A 20444-nucleotide genomic window follows, 5' to 3' on the forward strand; every position below is an offset into this window, starting at 1 on the left:
AGATGATATCACATTGTCATTTTGATTTGCATTTCCCTGATGACTAATCATGTTGAGCATTTTTAAGTATATCTGTTGGCCAATTGTATGTCTTCTTTGGCAAAATATATATTCAAGTCATTAGCCCATTTTTTAATTGGGTTATTAGTTTTTATGCTAATTGAGTTGTAGGAATTCCTTATATATTTTGAAGATCAAATCCTTAACTACTATGTGATCCACCAATCCTACTTCTCGGTATTTATCCTCAAGAATTGAAATTAGAATCTCAAAGACATATTAGCACTTTCATGTTCATTGCTACACTATTCACAATAGCCAAGTTGAAGAAACAACCCAAATGTCCATTGATGAATGGATAAAGAAAATGTGGGATATACATACAAGGGAATACCATTCAGCCTTAAAAAAAGAAGGGAATTCTGCAATGTGTGACAACATGGAAGAACCTTGCGAAAATTATGCTAATGGAAATAAGTCAGTTATGGAAAATGGTGCATGATTCCACTTATTTGAGGTATCTAAAATAATCAAATTCATAAAGTTAAAGAGTAGAATGGTGGTTGCCAGGGGCTGAGAGGAGGGAGAAATGGGTAGTTACTAAGCAGCAGGCATAAAGTTTCAGTTAAGCAAGATGAATAAGCTCTAGAGATTGCTGTATAACATTGCACCTGTAGTCAACAACAATGAATTATATTCTTAACAATTTGTTAAGAGGGTTGCTCTCATGTCAAGTGTCCTGACCACAGTAAAATAATTTTTTTAATCTAGGATTCAACATTTGAATAGTAAAATTTCCAGAAAAAAAAATTACAGAAAGAAATAATTTTCCAAAACTGAAAAACACAGATTTCTTGATTTAAGGGAACCAACAGGGGTGTAGCACATTAACTACAAAAGGAACCACAATAAGACATTATTATGAAATTTCAGAATAGTAGTAATAAAGAAAATATCCTAAAATTTTCCAGAGATGGGTAAAAGAGGTTACATACACAAGTTCAAGAATCAGTTAGTCATTGAATTTTTCCACAATCCTAGAAGCTAGAAAATTGAGTAAGGCCTCCAACATTCTGAGATAATATTATTTCCAACCTAGAAGTTTATACCCAACCAATTTTTTAATTAAAATGAGGGAGGAATAGATATTTTCAGACATATGATGTCTCAAAATATTCTTCTCCTCTCATGGACTCATTCTCAGCAAGCTGTCAGAAGAAGTGTTACAACCAAGAAAAAACAACAAAACAAAGAGAGAGAGAGAGAGAGGAAGATTTGAGCATACAGGAAACAAAAGATCTGACTCAGCAGAAAAAGGAAGGGAATTTTTAGTGTGATGATTTGGGGAAATCTGTTACCCTAAAAAGCAACCGAGGAAGGATTCCAAAGAGGAGCAATCCCTTCATGACAAGCAGATTGTAAGGCTTTGCTTCCAATGTCACAATCTAAAGTGTCCTTGTGTGGTTTCCTTTCAGGTGTTTCCAGGAGGTAGGAAACATTGAAGTCCATTATTGAGAGAAGATATGGGGTACATCGAGTTCATTTCTGAGGGCAGGGTATTTTCAGGTGGCTCACAAATAAGATGGGAACTAGGGAGACAACAAAGATTGAGATAACATGTATCACACAGGGAACAGGGAACCTTAAAAAATCATCCTTTATGTAGGCTATGAACTAGGACCATTTCTCTGGCTAAAAAAGGCTCATTGATAAGACAAAGATCAGGGAAGATTCACCATATAGATATTCAAAAGGAAATAAGCAGTAAGATAAATATCCACCATTGGAAATTTCTCACTGGCCACATTTCCCTCACATACTCCTGTCTCTAATGCATCCAGAAAATCTCCAGCAAGTTATCATGGCTGGAAGTTTCCATGGCTGGAAACTGCAATTGACTAAACTTCAGCAAAGTAAGAATTTAGTTTGAGGACTTCTGGTTTGACGATGGGGCATAAGGTTTCCATTTTTTCCTTTCCTTGGAAATCAACCTAAAGCAACCAGTAGGATGAGAAGCAGAAATGCAAACTCTTCCTTCAAAGAAACTAGGAGGTTGCTAAAACCTCTAGTCACAAAACTAGAGGAAACAGGATGGGTTAGGGAGAACATTGGAATTCTATGAGGAGTATATGAGAAAGAGGAGAAGAGGATGCCCACAGCTACAGATCTCAGAAAGAGATCATAAAGTACATAAAGTACACTTTTTAAAAAGAGGTGCATACTCTGAGTTGCAAAATCTAATTTTTTTTGTAACTGAAGGGATATAGTGTACAGACAATGTCAGGTTCCCTGGACCTGGTTTTGACGTAAAAAGTGTAGAAGACAAGGTTGAATTACACTGGCAAGACATAATTTCAGGTATCAGTCTACCTATGTGGTTGGGGGAGAAGAGAGACTTGCAAAGTGAAAACCCCCATAGTTGCCTTTTTCCGTTAGTGGGAAAAACTAAAGGCTGTAAAAACTCATTAAACCCCCTTAAAATCCAGAATCAAAAGAAAACTTCTGCTCACTTAAAATGTAGGCCTGGACCCACCTGCATATGAATCTCCTGGAACTAAATATCTGATGCAGAAAAAACACCTCTGTCAAAAATGAGGTCACCAAAAGGAACTGCAAAGATCTATACAAAGATCCTATTAAAAACAAGTGAGGAAGGGACTTCCCTGGTGGCACAGTGGTAAAGAATCTGCCTGCCAATGCAAGGGACATGGGTTTGATCCCTGGTCCGGAAAGATCCCACATGCCGCGGAGCAACTAAGCCCATACGCCACAACTACTGAGCCTGCGCTCTAGAGCACGCAAGCCACAACTACTGAGCCCACGTGTCGCAACTACTGAAGCCCGCGCACCTAGAGCCTGTGCTCCACAACAAGAGAAGCCACCGCAATGAGAAGCCCACGCATCACAACGAAGACCCAATGCAGCCAAAAACAAATTAATAGATAAATAAATAAATTTTAAAAAGAAAGAAAACAAGTGAGGAAAAGAAAAAACAAACAGGATGTGAAAGATATCTATCAGGGAAAAAAGTTGCTTTGGACAATTTGAAAACTGTGACTATTTCACCACGAAATTTTAAAAATAAAAGAAGATTTGATTGCAAAATTGCAAGGACACACGATGTCTCAGGAAAAAGTAACACAGAAACATACTATAAACCAATGCTACTGAACTTCAAAGACAAAAAGTTCTTTGGGGAACTGTGCAAAAATACTAAATCATTTTCAAAAGAGAAATATAAGGCTGATCTCAGATTTCCAAAGAGCAAATTTTCCACAACAGAAAATAGTGGAGCAATGCTTATAAATCCTCAAGAGAAATTGTAACCAAAGAATATTTAAAAAACTCAAAACATCACTCAAGTGCAAAGGCAAAAAATAAACATTTTGAACATCTGATGAGCCCTTCTTGTAGAAAATACTAGATGATGAACTTCCATCAGCCAACAGATAAATGAGAAAGACAACAATAAGACTGGCATTGGGACTGATCCACTTTACTGTAGGACAAAGATTAAAGCAAATGCAGGGATTATGGTAACAATGCAAAATGTAAATGTAATAATCCTGACTATATGGGAACAACATATATAACAGATTTGAGAAGAGATTTGGGAGAATAAATAGGTACTAATATTTGCTGAATTCACTCATACTTTGCAGCAAGGGGTCAAAAGATATCATTGGAAGCTGATAAATCAAGTAAAAATAATAGAAGTTTATGTAGCAATACAAAGGTAAATGCTAAGAAAAATGGCAACTAAAATTGAATGGAGGGGTGAAAGGGAAGCAAAAGGAAAATACTAACTTGTGATTTGCTCACAGTGTGGATGGAGCTAGATTCTGTCTAGACAGACATAGGATTAAAGGTTTTAAGTTACAGTTATAACAATAACCTTTAGATCAAAAAGAAATAATTTTCAAAGTATTAGAATAAACACACACATTCAAAAAAATTACAAAACACATTGCATGGTAGAAATTAAAATACTAAAACACAAACTTAAATAATGTGACAGAACTACGCTAAAATGTTTGCTCTGTGAAAGACTGTAAAAGGATGAAAAGACAGCTACAGAATGAGAGAAAAATATTTGCAAAACATGTATCTGACAAAGAGCTACTATTTAGAATATATTTTAAAAACTCTCAAAATGCAACCATAAAATAAGGACAGGTTGGTAAAAGGGAACCAACTTTCAGTTATAAGATGAATAAGGTCTGAGGATCTGATGTATAACATGGTGTCTATAGTTGATAACACTGTGTTGTATCATTGAAATTTGCTCAGAGAGTAGAACTTAAATATGCCCACCCCCTCCCCCCCCAAAATGTAAATATGTGATGGATGTGTTAATTAATTCAATGAGAGGAAAACTTTCACAATGTATATGTATATTAAACCATTTTGTTGTACCCCTTAAATATCTTACAATTTCATACCTATCAGAATAACTAAAATTAAAAATTGGTGACAACACCAACTGCTGGTTAGAATTCAAAGAAACTGGATGACTCGTAATTTGCTGGTGGGAATATAAAATGGTATGGCCACTCTGAAAAGCAGTTTTTCCGTTTCTGAAAAACTGAACATGCATTTACCATGCAATTCAGCAATTGCATTTCTGGGCATTAATCACACAGAAACCTGTACACAAATGTACACAGCAATTTCATTCGTAAAGGCCAAAAACTGGAATCAGCCCAGATGTCCTTCAGCTGGTGAATAGTTAAATAAATTGTGGTATATCCATCATGGAATACTACTCCGCAACAAAAAGGCACAAACTACTGATACAGGAAACAATGGGGATGAATCTCCAGAGAATTATGCTGAGTAAAAAAATGCCAATCCCAGAAGGTTACCTACTGTTTCCGTTTATATTACAATCCTGAAATTCCATGATTATATATAGAAATGGAGAACAGATTAGTAGTTATCGTGGATTAAAGATGGAGTGGGGATAGGTGGAAAGTGGGTGTGACCATTATGGAGCAACAGAAGGGATTCTTCTGGTGATGGAAATGTTCTGTATCTTGACTACATCAATCTCAATATCCTGGTTGTGATATTATAGTATACTCTTGTAAGATGTTACCTTTGGGAAAAACTGGGTAAAGAGCACAGAAGATCTCTGTATTATTTCTTACAACTTCACATGAATGTATGTACAATTATGTCAAAATATAAAGTTTAATTGTTAAAAAGCTGATAGAAGGTATTTTTATTGCCTTCAGAATTACTGACAATGGATACAATGGAGTTGTTAACATTTGATACACAAGTTGTTTCAAGGGAACAATTGATAAAACCCCATTTTGATGGCATCATTTTCGTATCAGCTGCAGTTGGTTAGTAATATGTAGCATCAACTGGTCACATCATGTATCAACACTAAGTCACCAAGACTCTTAAAAAAAAATCACAACCCATAAGCGTTATAGAATTCATTACTAAAACTAAGAGAATTACTTGGAATGGTATTTTTAAATCTCACATTAACAACAAATAAGGTTTCTTTTTTTCTAACATCTTTATTGGAGTATAATTGCTTTACAATGGTGTGTTAGTTTCTGCTTTACAACAAAGTGAACCAGCTATACATATACATATATCCCCATATCTCTTCCCTCTTGTGTCTCCCTCCTTCCCACCCCTCTAGGTGGTCACAAAGCACCAAGCTGATCTCCCTGTGCTATGCGGCTGCTTCCCACTAGCTATCGGTTTTACATTTGGTAGTGTATATATGTCCATGGCACTCTCTCACTTCATCCCAGCTTACCCTTCCCCCTCCCCGTGTCCTCAAGTCCATTCTCTACTAGGTCTGTGTCTTTATTCCCTTCCTGCCACTAGGTTCTTCATGACCATTTATTTTTTTTTAGATTTCATATATATATGTGTTAGCATACGGTATTTGTTTTTCTCTTTCTTACTTACTTCACTCTGTATGACAGACTCTAGGTCCATCCACCTCACTACAAATAATTCAATTTCGTTTCTTTTATGGCTGAGTAATATTCCATTGTATATATGTGCCACATCTTCTTTATCCATTCATCTGTCGATGGACACTTAGCTTGCTTCTATGTCCTGGCTATTGTAAATAGCGCTGCAATGAACATTGTAGTACATGACTCTTTTTGAAACAAATAAGGGTTTGAATGTCTTAGCGTGCATAAGGAAATCAGGTCTATAAAGAAAAAATTTAAAAAAATATTTTGTTCACTATTTGAAGTGACTGGAATGCTTTATTTCAATCAAAAAAAGTAAAAGTAGAAGATTGACATATCTTTTAAATACATTTAAAAGTTAAAGTCCTTAAACTGCAAGAAAATAATATCAATCTCGTTAAATGAAGGAAATTATGGTGAGATTTAACAACAAAGTTAAATCATGTTAATCTCATTTACTAACACCTTTCAAAATTTCCATCTTTGCATGAGTTAAATAAGGATAGGCTTTTTTTTTTTAAGCTGATGAATTCTGACAACCTAAAACAATGATCCTCAAACTGAGAATCGTCTACTCGCATGATTACTAAAATGCAGATTCTTAGGCACCCAGTCCACCCCTGAGATTCAGAGTCATGGGTTTTTTGGTTTGTTTGCTTTTTTCTTTTTAACAACTATCCTAGGGGATTTTGATTAAGTGGTGTAAACTTTTTAAAGAAATATAATTCAGTAAAATTCAACCCTTATGTATTGGATTGGGCTCACAATTCTTTTATGAGTCAGGTTGGGGGTATGTAATTATTAACCATATCTTCTTAATCAATAGGAAAGTGACTTTTTAAAAATTAATAGACTATTTATTTTAGCAGTTCTAGCTTTACAGAAAAATTGAGGGTAAAATGTCCCTATATCCCTGTTTCCTCTATTATTAACATGTTGCATTCACGTGGTACATTTGTTACAATTGATGAGCCAGTACTGGAGAGTGACTTTGAAATGACATGTCCAAGGCTGCAAGTGTCTGGGCTTCTGCTGGGAACCTAAGCCACACCCACACCCTCACTTGAACAGGCTGCCTGGTACTTTCTCTTGAAAGATGTTGTATACAGATTAACACCATAATGACTGTAATTGTTCTGTGCCAGTATCTGAACACAGGTGGCAGCAGGACTCATTCGACTAAGCACTTTGGTTGGTGCCTGGGATGGTTGGTATTTATCCTGGCTCCATCTGATATTTCCAGATTTGTATGATGATTAGATTTAAAGATCTATGTGATTAATCCACTTGTGATTATGTAAAAACAACATCAGACAACATTTGCAGGATACCTGTTCTACTGTTGTATGATGTAATCGGTGTAATTAGGAAGGGTTTTATATCTACAGTTCAAACTTTCATATCCACTTCTTTGCAAAGAAGATACACTTCTTATAATAGCATCTTCAACTACAAATATGTTTGAAAAAGGTTTCGATGTATCATTGCAGTTACCGCAAAGATGAGCAAGAGGTAAACTGCTAACAGGTAACAGAGGAGATCGGACGTTCCTTTAAATAGAACTAAATTGGCATGGATACTGCATTAGCAGGAATCTTATTAAGTTTGTCACTATTATTTTTAAATAAAGTACGTTTAAAATTTAGTTGCCTAAGAAATCTGTGATGCGAGCCTATCATCTTGACTCCCAGCATTGTGATCGAGGAAGCGGCTGACGAGAGGAAGAGCTGATGAGAGCCTGGAGGTTGCTCAACGGACGAGAGGGCGCCTTCTCGCTGGTTGAGGGCTTGTGGCCCTCACCTGCCAAAGTGTGAGAATCTTCTACTGGTTTATCTAACATATGAGTATTAGTCCCTGTCGTGTGCCAAGCGCCCTTGCCGGGCGGCGGACTAGCGCTGCCGCCAAACTGAGAACAAACGAAGAGGAACCCCGCCGGCTTCCAAAGCGCATGACACCCCGGAATCCCCCCACCCTCCGGCTGCTCCTCAGGGGGTCGTGGCCGAACGTGCGGGCGGGGGCGGGGCCTGTCGCCCGGGAAACCACGGGCAGAGCCTTTGTGCTCTTACAGGCCCCAGTTTTGGTTGAACTGTTGCAGGTGGTCGCCCTGGGCCGTTGCTTACCCCGAACGCCAGTGGGGGAAGAAGGGTCTCTGAGGCTCAGGTGCACCGAGGCCCCAGCCGCCCTTTGCGACGCCGCCGCGGGCTTCGGGAACAATAGATGTGGTTTGGGTTGGTTTTGCCCAGACCTGGTGGTGCCTCAGTCAGGGTGGCCCACAGGCCCGGCCCTAATCTCCTACGTCTCGAAGTCTGCGTGCCCCTCGTCTGGAGAAGCAGAAGCGCGGACGCCGGAAAGAGCCGCTGCTGGCCGTGGGGAAGAAAGTTCTCTCTTCATCCTCGGCCTGGGCCGCCCAAGTAAGGTCGGTGGCTACAAACCACGCCACAGCTCAAACTCCCATGCTAGTGGTAGCTTCTGGAGGGCACTCATCGTCACCACCTGTTTCTGGCTTGGAGAGTTGGAAAGTTGACTATAACGAAGCTTTGAAGGGATTCCTGCTCAGGCCCACAGGTCACCTTTGTAGATGTCAGTCTGTTGTTGCCCAACTAGGGTCCACAGAAACTTGACCTTCTGAACATCCGGCATGTGAGTGACACTGATTAATCAATGGTTTAATCAACAAAGGCACGTGTATTACCTACCTACTTTACCCCCTCACTACCTCTTCCCAAGGGGTTCTCACAGGCTCAGAAACTCTTCCACAGGGGGATCAGCTCTGACCACCTAGAGGTGGGATAAGGAAGGTGGAAGGGAGACACAAGAGTATATGGGGATATACGTATGCATATAGGGGATATATTATGCATATGTATGATATACGTGTAAGGAACGGCACCAAGAAACGGGGGAGAGCTTAAACAAGCTTTATTTGGGAACGCTCCCGGGCGAGGTTCACTGGTCCGAGAGAAGTCGCGCCCGGGCGAGGGTTTGGGCAGAATTTATAGGGGAAAAAGGGAAAGGGGCGTTGCGAATCCGGGAGGGCTCGGGTTATTCCTTATTTGGTGGTCTCTCCGGGTATCGTGGCAATATCCGGTGCCGGTTGCATCAGTCTTGGGACCGTTAGTCCCGCCCCTCGAAAGGCGGGAAGGCTGGGCCGGGTGGAAAGTCCCCAGGTCAGTTTCTGGAACTGGGTGGTCCGGAAAGTCTCCAGGTCAGTTTCTGGAACTGGGTGGTCCGGAAAGTTTCGGTCTGATGCAACCTGTGAGTCTGATTGCATTCCCCTGCCTCAGGCCAGTTGGCCTTACATCCCGACATCTTTGGTGTAATGGGGCAGCGTTCTGATCTCTGGCTACTTCTTGCTGAATGGGGGCGTCCAAAGGGCGACCAGAGGTCCGAGGCTTAAGGGAGACCAGTGGGGGTTCTATAGGAAGCAAGGTGTAAGGGCCGAGGAGCATTTGGTTTGTGGCCACCTGAGAGACTTCCTCCATGCGCCTGCGAAGAAACCTAGAAAACAGGGAGCAAGCATGCTACGAAGAGGGTGCGGTCCGGGTTTGAAAGAGAGATGTCAAAGAGTCCCTCTCTCGGCGGGCTGAGGGCCTCTATGACTTGGGGGCAGGAGTGGGAAGGGGAGGTCCCGGTATCGGAGATAGGCAAGAGGGAGGCCGGGTTTGGGTGGGTGGGGGAGGTCGAAGGAGATAGCAGGGTTTTCAATGAACAGCAGGTGGTATTCCTGGATGTGGGAGGGGCCCAGGAGGGAGAGAGACTTGTGGCCTAGGAGGTCGACCAGCCGGTGGGAGGAAAACACGGTTAGTGGGTGGGCCAGAGTCAGTTTGAGTGTTTGTTTGGTCAGTTCGGCTGCCGCTGCTAGGGCCCGAAGGCATGGTTGCCATCCCCGAATGGCTGGGTCTAGCTGTTTGGAGAGGTAAGTCACGGGGCGGTAGGAAGGCCCTACAGGCTGGGCAAGGAGTCCTGTGGCTATTCTGGCCCGTTCATCCTCAAAAAGGTGAAAAGGTCGGTTTGGGTTGGGCAGAGAAAGGGGAGAAGATATCAGAGCATTACGGAGTGTGAGAAAGGCCTGTCGAACGGCGGAAGGAGAGGTGAGGGGTCCTTGAGGGGTTTCTTTAGCGGCTAGATATAAGGGTTTAGCGAGGAGAGCAAAGTTAGGGATCCAGTGTCGGAAAAATCCTATAAGTCCCAAAAAAGAGAGAATTTGACCCGCTGTTTCTGGAGGTTGGAGCTCACGGATAATGTGGGTGCGGTCGGCCGTTAGGCTCTTTGTCGTGGGGGTGAGGTGGATTCCCAGGTAAGTTACCGAGGATACAGACAGTTGAACTTTGGCTGGGGAGACCCGATAACCGCGAGAGCCAAGGTAATTGAGGAGATCTGCAGTGTGTTGTCTTGAGAGGCTGAGAGACGGGCTACAAAGGAGGAGGTAGGCGAGAGATTCGGGTGGGTCGGCTAGTGGAGAGGAGTCATCGTCAAAGGAAATTAGGGGCTTGGATGTAGGAGATGTCTGTTTGGAAAAAGGATCTGGGAAGTGGAACAATTGACGCAGAGAGAAGGGCGGGAGCATAAATACCGGAAGGCCTGGACATGAGGGACCTCGGACCATTTGCCCGTCCTGCGGCAGTAATTATCTAGATCACGGAGGATGTTAAAATCGAAAGTCCCTTCAGGAGGCCATTTGGATTGATTGTCTAGAGGATATTGTGGCCAGGCCACAGTGGAATAGAAAATAAGCCATCGGCAACGTTGATCTTGGGAGAAGCCGAGGGCTGTAAAATTGACTAGGAGACACCCCAGGGGCGTCTTAGGATCTGGTTTCGATTGTGAGGTTCCCATGACCCCCAGTTTGAACCTGAGTGAATGGAGAGGGAGAGAGGCGTCCCTGGTCTCAGTCTCCAATTCACAGCAGGTCGGAGGGCGGTCAGGCGATTGGGACGTCTCCACAGTTGCCCGAGGCCCGGAGAGAGGACGGAGGAGTCCCTGACGCGGCCGCGATTAAGGACAGGGAGTCCGGTGGGCAGGGACTCTGAGGGTCGGAGGGAACAAGGGAGGGGGACTTAACCCGTTTTCTGCCGGGTCGGGTGGATGAGTAGAGGTTCCCTGGTTGTCTCCTGGGGGAGGGGAGGAGCCGCGCGCGCGGTAAACCGCGGGGCTAGGTACCCCTCCCGGGTTTCGGCACCAAATGTAAGGAACGGCACCAAGAAACGGGGGAGAGCTTAAACGAGCTTTATTTGGGAACGCTCCCGGGCAAGGTTCACTGGCCCGAGAGAAAGGGGCCAGAGAAGTCGCGCCCGGGCGAGGGTTTGGGCAGAATTTATAGGGGAAAAAGGGAAAGGGGCGTTGCGAATCCGGGAGGGCGCAGGTTATTCCTTATTTGGTGGTCTCTTCGGGTATCGTGGCAATATCCCGTGCCGGTTGCATCAGTCTTGGGACCGTTAGTCCCGCCCCTCGAAAGGCGGGAAGGCTGGGCCAGGTGGAAAGTCCCCAGGTCAGTTTCTGGAACTGAGTGGTCCGGAAAGTTTCGGTCTGATGCAACCTGTGAGTCTGATTGCGTTCCCTTGCCTCGGGCCAGTTGGCCTTACAATACGTATGCATATAGGGGATATATATACGGATGCATATGGGGATATACGTATGCATATAGCCGATTCCCTTTGTTTTACAGCAAAAACTAACACAACACTGAAAAGCAATTATACTCCAATAAAGATGTTAAAAAAAAAATAACTCTTCCCCAGTGAATTCCAGTAGATAATGATTTTGGAGTCCCTTGGATGTCCATTTCCTCAAGGATAGTCCAGGGAATCTCACCACTTCCCTGCTTCCTCCAAAGACATAAGCCTCAACCAGGACCAGCTTCGTAAAGGGCCAAGCTGTGCAGTCACAGGGCTCCAGGCTCAGAAGGACACCGTGATCAGAGGGCCCTGTGCTTGCTTTAATGCTCTGTAGTCGAAATCTTCGAATTCTTCATTTTTGAACAAAGGGCCCCCATTTTCATTTTTCACTGGGCCCAGCCAAATATGCACCAGCTCTCCTCTTTTCCCAAAGGCTTTCTTTGGTGACATTCAATTATACAAAAATATAATTTCAAGGGTTCTTCTCTAGACCTCTCAGTAGCTACTAAGACATCCAGAGACAGAGGAGGGATGATTATACTGACTAAACTGAGAGTTGTTGAAATGTTGAGACCTTTGTGATCCAGTGCTCACCCTCCACTCCTCATATTTTAGGGTCTTTGAAGAATGTGCAAAATGTGGAAATGCTACACCTCTGAGGGCAACAACGTTTGGCTCCTTGCCTAAGGAGAGAAACAGGTAAGGAATCAGCTAATCATGTATCGATGGGTGGGTGCTCTGGGACTGTTTTTACAGGTGCCCTGGAAGGGCTGGTGCAGGTGGGTGTGGGAGAATGCAGAGAGCAGAGGCTGCATTGTTTGACATGGTTCAGAGGAAGTAAGAGACTTGGAGACGGAGATCCTAAAGCTGGACCGTCCAATTCTGTAGCCACAAACTACAGGTGCTCCTGAGCACTTGAAGGGTGGCTGTCTGAAATACGATATGCTCTAAATGTGCCAAGAACTCCAGATTTCAAAGTCTCACTTTTTATAGTAACATATTCAATTGTTTAAAATAAGTTGCATGTTGAAATGATATTTTGGATATATTAAGCATTAACATGAATTGCACTTGTTCATTTTTACTTTTTTTTTTTTTTGCTGTATGCGGGCCTCTCATTGTTGTGGCCTCTCCCGTTGCGGAGCACAGGCTCCAGACGCGCAGGCTCAGCGGTCATGGCTCACGGGCCCAGCCGCTCCGCGGCATGTGGGATCTTCCCGGACCGGGGCACGAACCCGTGTCCCCTGCATCGGCAGGCGGACTCTCAACCACTGTGCCACCAGGGAAGCCCAAAAAAGGCTCTTAAGTAACATTTTGATTTTAGGTTACATACCAAACAAAGATGTGCAGAAAACTAAAAGAGGACATGCTAAGTAAGGAAATGGATTCAGCAAATTTTACAGTGGTGCCTTGAACTTACTACAAGTCAGTGGAATATGAGTTACACAGACCAGTGTGATCAAATATTTGGTGGAAACTTCCCGTTTTGCAGATAACCTGGTAATGTGGAAAAAACAACTTGCAGGAAGATTGCTACTTCTGTGTCAAGTATTTTCTGTATAAAATAATTGAATACGGGCTTCCCTGGCAAGGGACACGGGTTCGTGCCCCGGTCCGGGAAGATCCCACATGCCGCGGAGCGGCTGGGCCCGTGAGCCATGGCCGCTGAGCCTGCGCGTCTGGAGCCTGTGCTCCGCAACGGGAGAGGCCACAACAGTGAGAGGCCCGCATACGGCAAAAAAAAAAATAAATAAAATAAAAATAAATAATTGAATACTTTCAGTTTCAAAATTGAAGATTACTCGGAAGCTACTTGCCACATAGAAAAAAATTGAGGCTGAAAAATTTTATCAGTACCATTTATGATAAAGTGAGAATAAAACGAATGAATGGTATGTATAAAGAACTTTAGTTTGAAAGTGACAAGGACATCATCAACTCACAAGAAACACTATAAGATTCACAAATGACTAGAAGATCCTGCAATCTTCCAAACCAGTTCTGGTAATCCAGAGGACACATAGAGTAGGACAGTCAATAGTTATATCCACAACTTTTGATGAGTCTGTAGCAGGGACTCTGACTTTCTTGCAAGAGTAGGATGCTTTGAGGACTTATGATTGGTTTTCAAACCAAGTGATTATTATAACAAAGAATAGTTTAAAACCGTGGATGGGATGAAGTCTTAACCTAGCCTGACAGTAATCACTGATATCCTCTTTATACCTACGGGGTGAGCTAGATGACTTTATATAGCTCTTAAGTGGCACTCATTTATATATGAACCTGATATTCTCACAAAGGCAAAAATGATTGTATTTGCATCTTTTCCTCTTTGAAGTAGGAAGTTCCCCCTTTCTTTTCACTTAGGGAAAAAAGCAGTCATTTTTTATATTGTACACTTTTTTCTTGTTAAAAGTTTGATAGTTGTTTTTTTAGTTTTGTAGGAATTTAATTTTGTGAGCTAATTACACTAGGAACTGAAGTTGAGGAATTTACATCTCACAACTTTATTAACTTTTTACACTTTATACTTTAGAAATTGATTTTAAATGAGGGTGGCAGGATGATGATGGGTAAGATTAGTGCAGTGGCATTTGACATATGTGACTGAATGGAAGAAGGACAGCCAGTGATCTCACTGTGCATTCAAATATAAACATATAATGATTACACCGTGTAATCACCACTGACATCAAGAAATAGAAAGTTGCCAGCATTCCAGGAAATTTCTGCATGTTGCTTCCAAATTACAGCTCTTCTCCTCCCCACAGGTGACCACTATCCTGTCCTGTGTAGTAATTCCTTTTTTCTATACCAGTGGTTCTCATAGGATGGTCTGGCATCAGCATCATCTGGGAATTTGTTAGAAATGAAAATTCTTGGGCCCTTCCCCAGACCTAATACACTTATACATTTTTTTGTAGGACGCATATTTATATGATTAAAGTATAAAGCATTGATTCTCAAACTTTAGCATATATCAGAAAAACCTGGGTGGCCTATTAAGACACAGATCCTGAGCCCTACATCTAGAGTTTCTGTTGATCTCTTTCTGTTGTCTGCTTTATTCACTAATTTTAATTTTCCTATATCCTGGGTATATTTGACTCTGTGCTAGTCATTGCACTTGAAAGGTTATTTTGTAGGAATAATTGTGAGGCCTATAATGAAAATACTTTGCTCCAAAGACTGTTTGCATTTACTTCTGCCAGGCACCCAGGGGCACTACCAGTCTGGGACCACCTGTTCAGAGTTTGCTATTTCCTAGAATACTCAGGGATTGTTATTCTGTTTTACTTCTCCCCAGGTTATTCCAATTCTTGTTCACCTTCACTCTGAGATCCTGGAACCCATATTGTTGTAGGGGAAGGTCTCCTGTCAGAGTCCCCAACTTGCATGGACCCAGAGTTTTGTTTTCTATTCCCTTCTGCACCCTGAAAGGCCATCAGAATGGAGTTTCTAATTTTCTGGGATTAGCTTCAGGCGTGTCTACTTCTCTAGATTCTTGGCTTCTCTTTACTTTGTGCTGATAATTCCTTCCTCTTTTATAATCTCTTTGATGCTTTTAAAAAGATTATTTTAAATACATTTTATCCAGTTTTATAGTTGTTTTCAGCTGTAGGCCTGATGTGAACAACCTAAACGACCATTAGCAGAAACGGGAAATCTGCAAAATACATCATTAATGCACAGCAGGTTTTTAAAATACTGTGGTTTTTCAAAACATTAAAAATACATGGATGTTGATATCCTTAAAAAAAAAACACCTTCTGTTTTTAGCTTATACCTTTATCCACACATGGGACACACAAGATGATTTTGATACAAAAACTCTCCTTGTGAAAAGATTCCCAGGGTTGCATATTTATGACATTTAATCCAAAATGTTCTTTTACTAGTGGGTTCCAAGGAATGCTTCCCACAGTTTCAGAAAGCCTCACAAAATGCAGAGATGTGCCTAGTACAGGATCCATTTCACAGTGTGTGGCACTTTCTATGAGGGTTAGTTTTTCCATAGCTTTCACAAGTCTGGAGACATGAAATTTAGGAAGCATAAATGGTTTACACTCTTATCCCTATTAAGGTTTCTGTCTGGGATAGCACATGGAGTGCCCCAAACTTTATTTGCTGTCAAGTTCTAAGCATTTGATGGATATTTTAACCACCTCTCTCCCCGACCCCCAAAGTATATCACATCCCCTTTTTTTCCTATGTCAGGTTGATCCCTTGAGGTAGGCAAGATTCTCAAAGAGGAAATACCCCTTCCCAACTTGTTCCTGACAAGTCAGAGCACATTCTTTCTGGGTAAGGATGAGTCTGTTATGTTTATCTTTAGGTATCTTTTGAAGGGGATTGGAAATAGACATACACTAATCCTGCATTTGACCATTTGGAAGGTAAACTGGTAGGCATTTTAGAGATCAGAGATTGTAAGAATTTGGTGAGATGCTTCATCTTGAGTACTCTTAATTAGTGCCTAACAATTGGGATTTATAACAATCCCTGTAGGCTAGGCTTGGGGTAGGAATGAACACACTCTGACAGCTATTTCTAGAGAATTTTAAGGATGTTTGACAGTCACTTGATGATGTCAGGATTCCCTGAAAGGGGGAACTGTTTGTTGTGGTAAGAGCCCATGACCCCTGGAAGCTGTGGGTCAGGATACATGTTAGGATTTAACCCTGGTGGTAGCAAGAATTAGCTTATCTCAGGTGAAGGCTATAACTCAGCTAGTTAGAGCAGAGAATGCCTTAAGGTAGGACAACAGGTGCTGCTCCCAGTGCCTTTCTTTTCTCTCCCTGAGATGTGCCCTGAATCTGTGGGTTTATGGGACTAATGCAGGATGGGAGTCCCGCCAAGTTAGAGGGGCACTGAGTCTCCTCAGTCTGTTTTTTTAAATCAGTTTAGAGGGTGATGTCATTGATAGGTAAACCAGTAAATCTATACTCTAGCTACCTTATTACTGGACCTAAAGCTCATGTTTTGAATACAGACCAAACTGAAACACAGAATGTAGGAACTCTCCAGTTCAGAGCTACAAATAACAAGGGGGCTTTCCATAGAGCTTTTTGCAGCCACGGACTTTTTAAATTACAAGTCATGACCCACCACAGTCTACCCCCTAGTTGACAACTTTTGTCTAGACCAATGTGATGACTCCAGACCAACATGATGCCATCATTATTTTCATATGTCTCATCACTTAGAAATAGAAATATTTAGTTCACAAATAATAAACTTCCTTAATATAAATTCCCACTTTATCACAAGGTATGGAAAACCAGGACCACATGAAATTCACTCAGCTTAGCCACTTCCTTATGGATATATCTTATCGAATCCCATGTGTTTGGGGAATTGTCTGGGATATAGGTATTTTTTCTCTTTAATAGCACATGGTCCTCCTTCCTAGCTAGAATATAATATTAAGGACATGTGGTTTTAGACCACTATATATCTTATGACTACCATTTCTTCAGCATTACTGTTGCATATATATAGTAGCTGTATCACAGATCTCTGAGTTGCTTTGTCAATCTAAACTTTGGAAATTATAAATTCTGTCCCGGATCTCAATAAGGATTTTAGGGAGCCATTTAGTGGCTCCCAGTGCTGGTCTAGTTAGTCCCAAATAGCAGCACCTACTGTACTTTTCATGCAGCCATTGGATTGGTCCTCATATCCAATAGGTAGGAGAACTAGGAGTGGGTGTACACTTTTTGCCAAAACCCAGAGTCCAGTTTTTGGTACTTAATATGGGTGTTGTAAGATAAGATCTTTATGAGCGTCCTTGATGTTACAAGTACTGGTGCCTATTCCCTTCAGCTCAGACTCAAGAGAAGCATATATGGACAGGATTGGGGACTGTGCTTAGGACAGCAGGGTCCAGGAAGTGTCTCAGGGTTTGGGGAATGGGTCATTTCTCTGACAGCTCCAGTTAAATGGCCAGCTACAGTTAACCCTGTTCCAGCTGATAGAGATTTCATAAGTTTAATGTGCTCCCATCCCCACATGTATCTTCTCTTATAACTGCAATAGGGCCTCCATTATCACTTTTAAATTTAGGCTTTGCATAAACTATCCAGGTTCTGAAATTTACCATGATTTTGCATCCTTCAGTTGTTCTGGAATGAAGTATGTATGTTCAGTTGAGATCTGTATTATTCTATATATGCAGCCTCTAGACTAATTAGATAACTTGGCATATGGCCAAATATATGCAGTTTAGTCTTTTCTTGAGAAAAGCCAATTATTACAGGTGTTCTGAATTACCTGAAATGTCTAGTGTGATCATTCCTTCAAGATAGAACTGCTGTTATAACCAGTGCTGTTGTATTATACTAGAATGAGGACCTCTAGCTTATTGGCTGTAACCTTATTTATACTGGTATTATAGCCAGACCTTCTAGAATTTATCTTCACTATCTTCAATGCGGGTACCAGATACCTCTTTGAATTTCTTTCCAAGTTTCCATGCAGAGTTAGCTCCAGCTAACAGCTGTATGTGTTGGCATTGAAATTTTGGGCAACACTGGGTAAGAGCTCCTAGCCCAAGAGCCCCAGAGGAGAGCCCTGTACTCATTCACTTTACTGGGAACTAACACCTGGAATAGTACAATAAGTCAATAAATATTTTTGTCCTACTGCACATCTTTGTCTTACTACAGTGAAGTCTTCATTGAGAAGACTTTCAAATGAGAGTGATTTCAAGAACCCTAGCCAGTAGAACCAGTGTTCTCAAGGGAGGGGATGGTCGTCTCATTGGGTTTGGTGGCAGCCCAGTCGATTTCTTCCCTTGCATCCTTCCAAGCTTTTTCTGAGTAGAAATGGTAGAAATTGTTACAGTAGAAATGGTAAAATCATCCAAGTCAGCTAGATGCTTTCTGTAGCTGTCCAAAGTCATCATTTGGTCAACCTAGGGTGAACTTGATAGGTAGCTAAAGGTTCTTTTTTTGTATGGGGAGAAGAGGAGAAGATGGGGCAGAGATAGTAGTTATGTCTTTCCTTTCTTTATTACCCATTAGTGTTTCCAGACCTGTCCGTTGTTATGTCTGTTAGCCTATAGACTCCTGCAGAGGTCCCTGTGGCTTGGTTTCCGTGGAACATTTGTGTCTCAACCACATCCCACTCTGTACCCCACGCTATGTACGTACTAGTCTGTTACCTGTACATAAAGCCTCCTGTTCCCAAGTGTTCCCAATGAGGAAAGTGTCCTAGTCTGAGGACACTGGCCTCCCCTCTAGGGCATTTGTTTCAGGACTGTCTGAAGTTTCGGTATTAGGGTTGAAGAGCAGACAGTAAGGTTGGTAATCGCTATTAGTTTTCTTGGTATTTCCTGACCATCACATTTATGGATTGCCCATCAATCTGGGTTTTTTTTACCCTATCTTTTAGTAGCCAGACCAGTAGGTCATTCTACTGAGAACTTTTTACATTTCCCCCCATTTTGCTTTGGTTATTTTGGGAACTGAAATTCCCAGAAGTCTCCTTAAGCCATCTTTTCCAAAACTGTGTATAAGAGACTGCTAGTTAACTACCTCTTTACTCTTTTCTTCTTCTTTATTAACAGAATCCTGATTTGCATGGAGGTGGCAATGTTCTCAGCTAAAAAACTACATTGTCCAGCCTCCACTACTGATAAGGATGACAGTGTGACACAGTTCTTGTCACTGAGGTGTAAATTAACGGTGTGGAAGGGTTTCTAGTAAAGCCCCTTAAAAGGGGATACCTCAGGGCATATGCCCTTTTGCCCTAGTTTCTTCCCCTTCTTTCTACCTGCACCTTAGAGGAGATGGTGGACATAGAATAGACATCTAGCAACAAGATTATTATGGGAGGAAAGCCAAGAGAATAGCTTGGGTCACATGTGAAAAGGCTGGGTTAACAGGCAAATAGACGCTATGTGAACTCAGACAGACTCCATAATTTTTCCACACTACCACTACCCCTGCCACCTTAGGGTTGGGGAAAAGAATTTCCTGTCACAACACATCCATACTGCTCCCATATCTCTAGCACTGTTTGCAGTAGGACTGTGCTGCCATAATGTACTCTCACTATCTGAGACCTAGACTTTTTTTGCATCTAAATCCATTAAAAATAATTATTTGGCCTCTTAACCCTAAGTTCAGAAGTTAACATTTCTTATTAATAGGAGGTCTAAGATCCTCCAGTGGAGTGGTGGCACACAATTTGAAAGAAGTTCAGAAGACAGCAAGTTAGACAATTTTGACAATTAGATTTTTTAAAAATTAATATCCACAGGTACTGGTTCTTAAAATAGTAGTAATATAAATATACCATGAGGTGGGTTTACAACACATTACCAGTTTAAATGTATATGTTCATATTTTACGTTTTGTGGAAGTGAATTACTTTCTTTTTAGATTCCTATTTATTTTCAGCCAGCTATTTCTGTTTTGTATTATTTGTAATAGTGTAACACTGGAACAGATTTAAGATCTCCAAATATAAAGGGTTATTGTGACAACTTATAAGCTTCCAAGAAAATTTGTGTATTAAGAATAGAAGTTACAAAATTGTATCTGTAAATGTCTCAGTTTATAGGAAGGTAACTTCTGTGTGTACATATGTATTTTCTAGAAGACTTTTATATCAAGCTGTTATTTTCTTTCTAGATAAATGGGATAATAGCTTTTTAGTGTTCTTTTTTCTTTAATTTTTCTGTAATGAGTTAACTTTTTCATAAGAACAATTTTTTTAAGATTAAAAAACTTCCTCATGATGGATAGTTAACAAGAGAAGCAGAAGAGTGTTGCTGAGAAATGAATAGCAGGAAGAAGTCAGGAACTGCAGGAACCAAGGGGCGCTTACTTTTGTTGCTGAGACACCATCATAGCTGCTGGATGACTCA

The 20444-nt window shown here is 41.5% G+C and overlaps 1 long non-coding RNA gene across 1 annotated transcript in view; it reads left to right on the forward strand.

The window, feature by feature from the left end:
- LOC138842658 (uncharacterized) overlaps positions 1-20444 on the forward strand; it is an 82226-nt gene that overhangs the window by 28061 nt on the left and 33721 nt on the right. Inside the window, exon 2 of the long non-coding RNA XR_011377388.1 lies at positions 12182-12265. This is a non-coding gene — a long non-coding RNA (uncharacterized lncRNA). The remainder of the gene's footprint in view (positions 1-12181; positions 12266-20444) is intronic.

The sequence above is a fragment of the Globicephala melas genome, chromosome 4 (assembly GCF_963455315.2).
Source record: "Globicephala melas chromosome 4, mGloMel1.2, whole genome shotgun sequence".
In the NCBI taxonomy this organism is placed as follows: Eukaryota; Metazoa; Chordata; class Mammalia; order Artiodactyla; family Delphinidae; genus Globicephala; species Globicephala melas.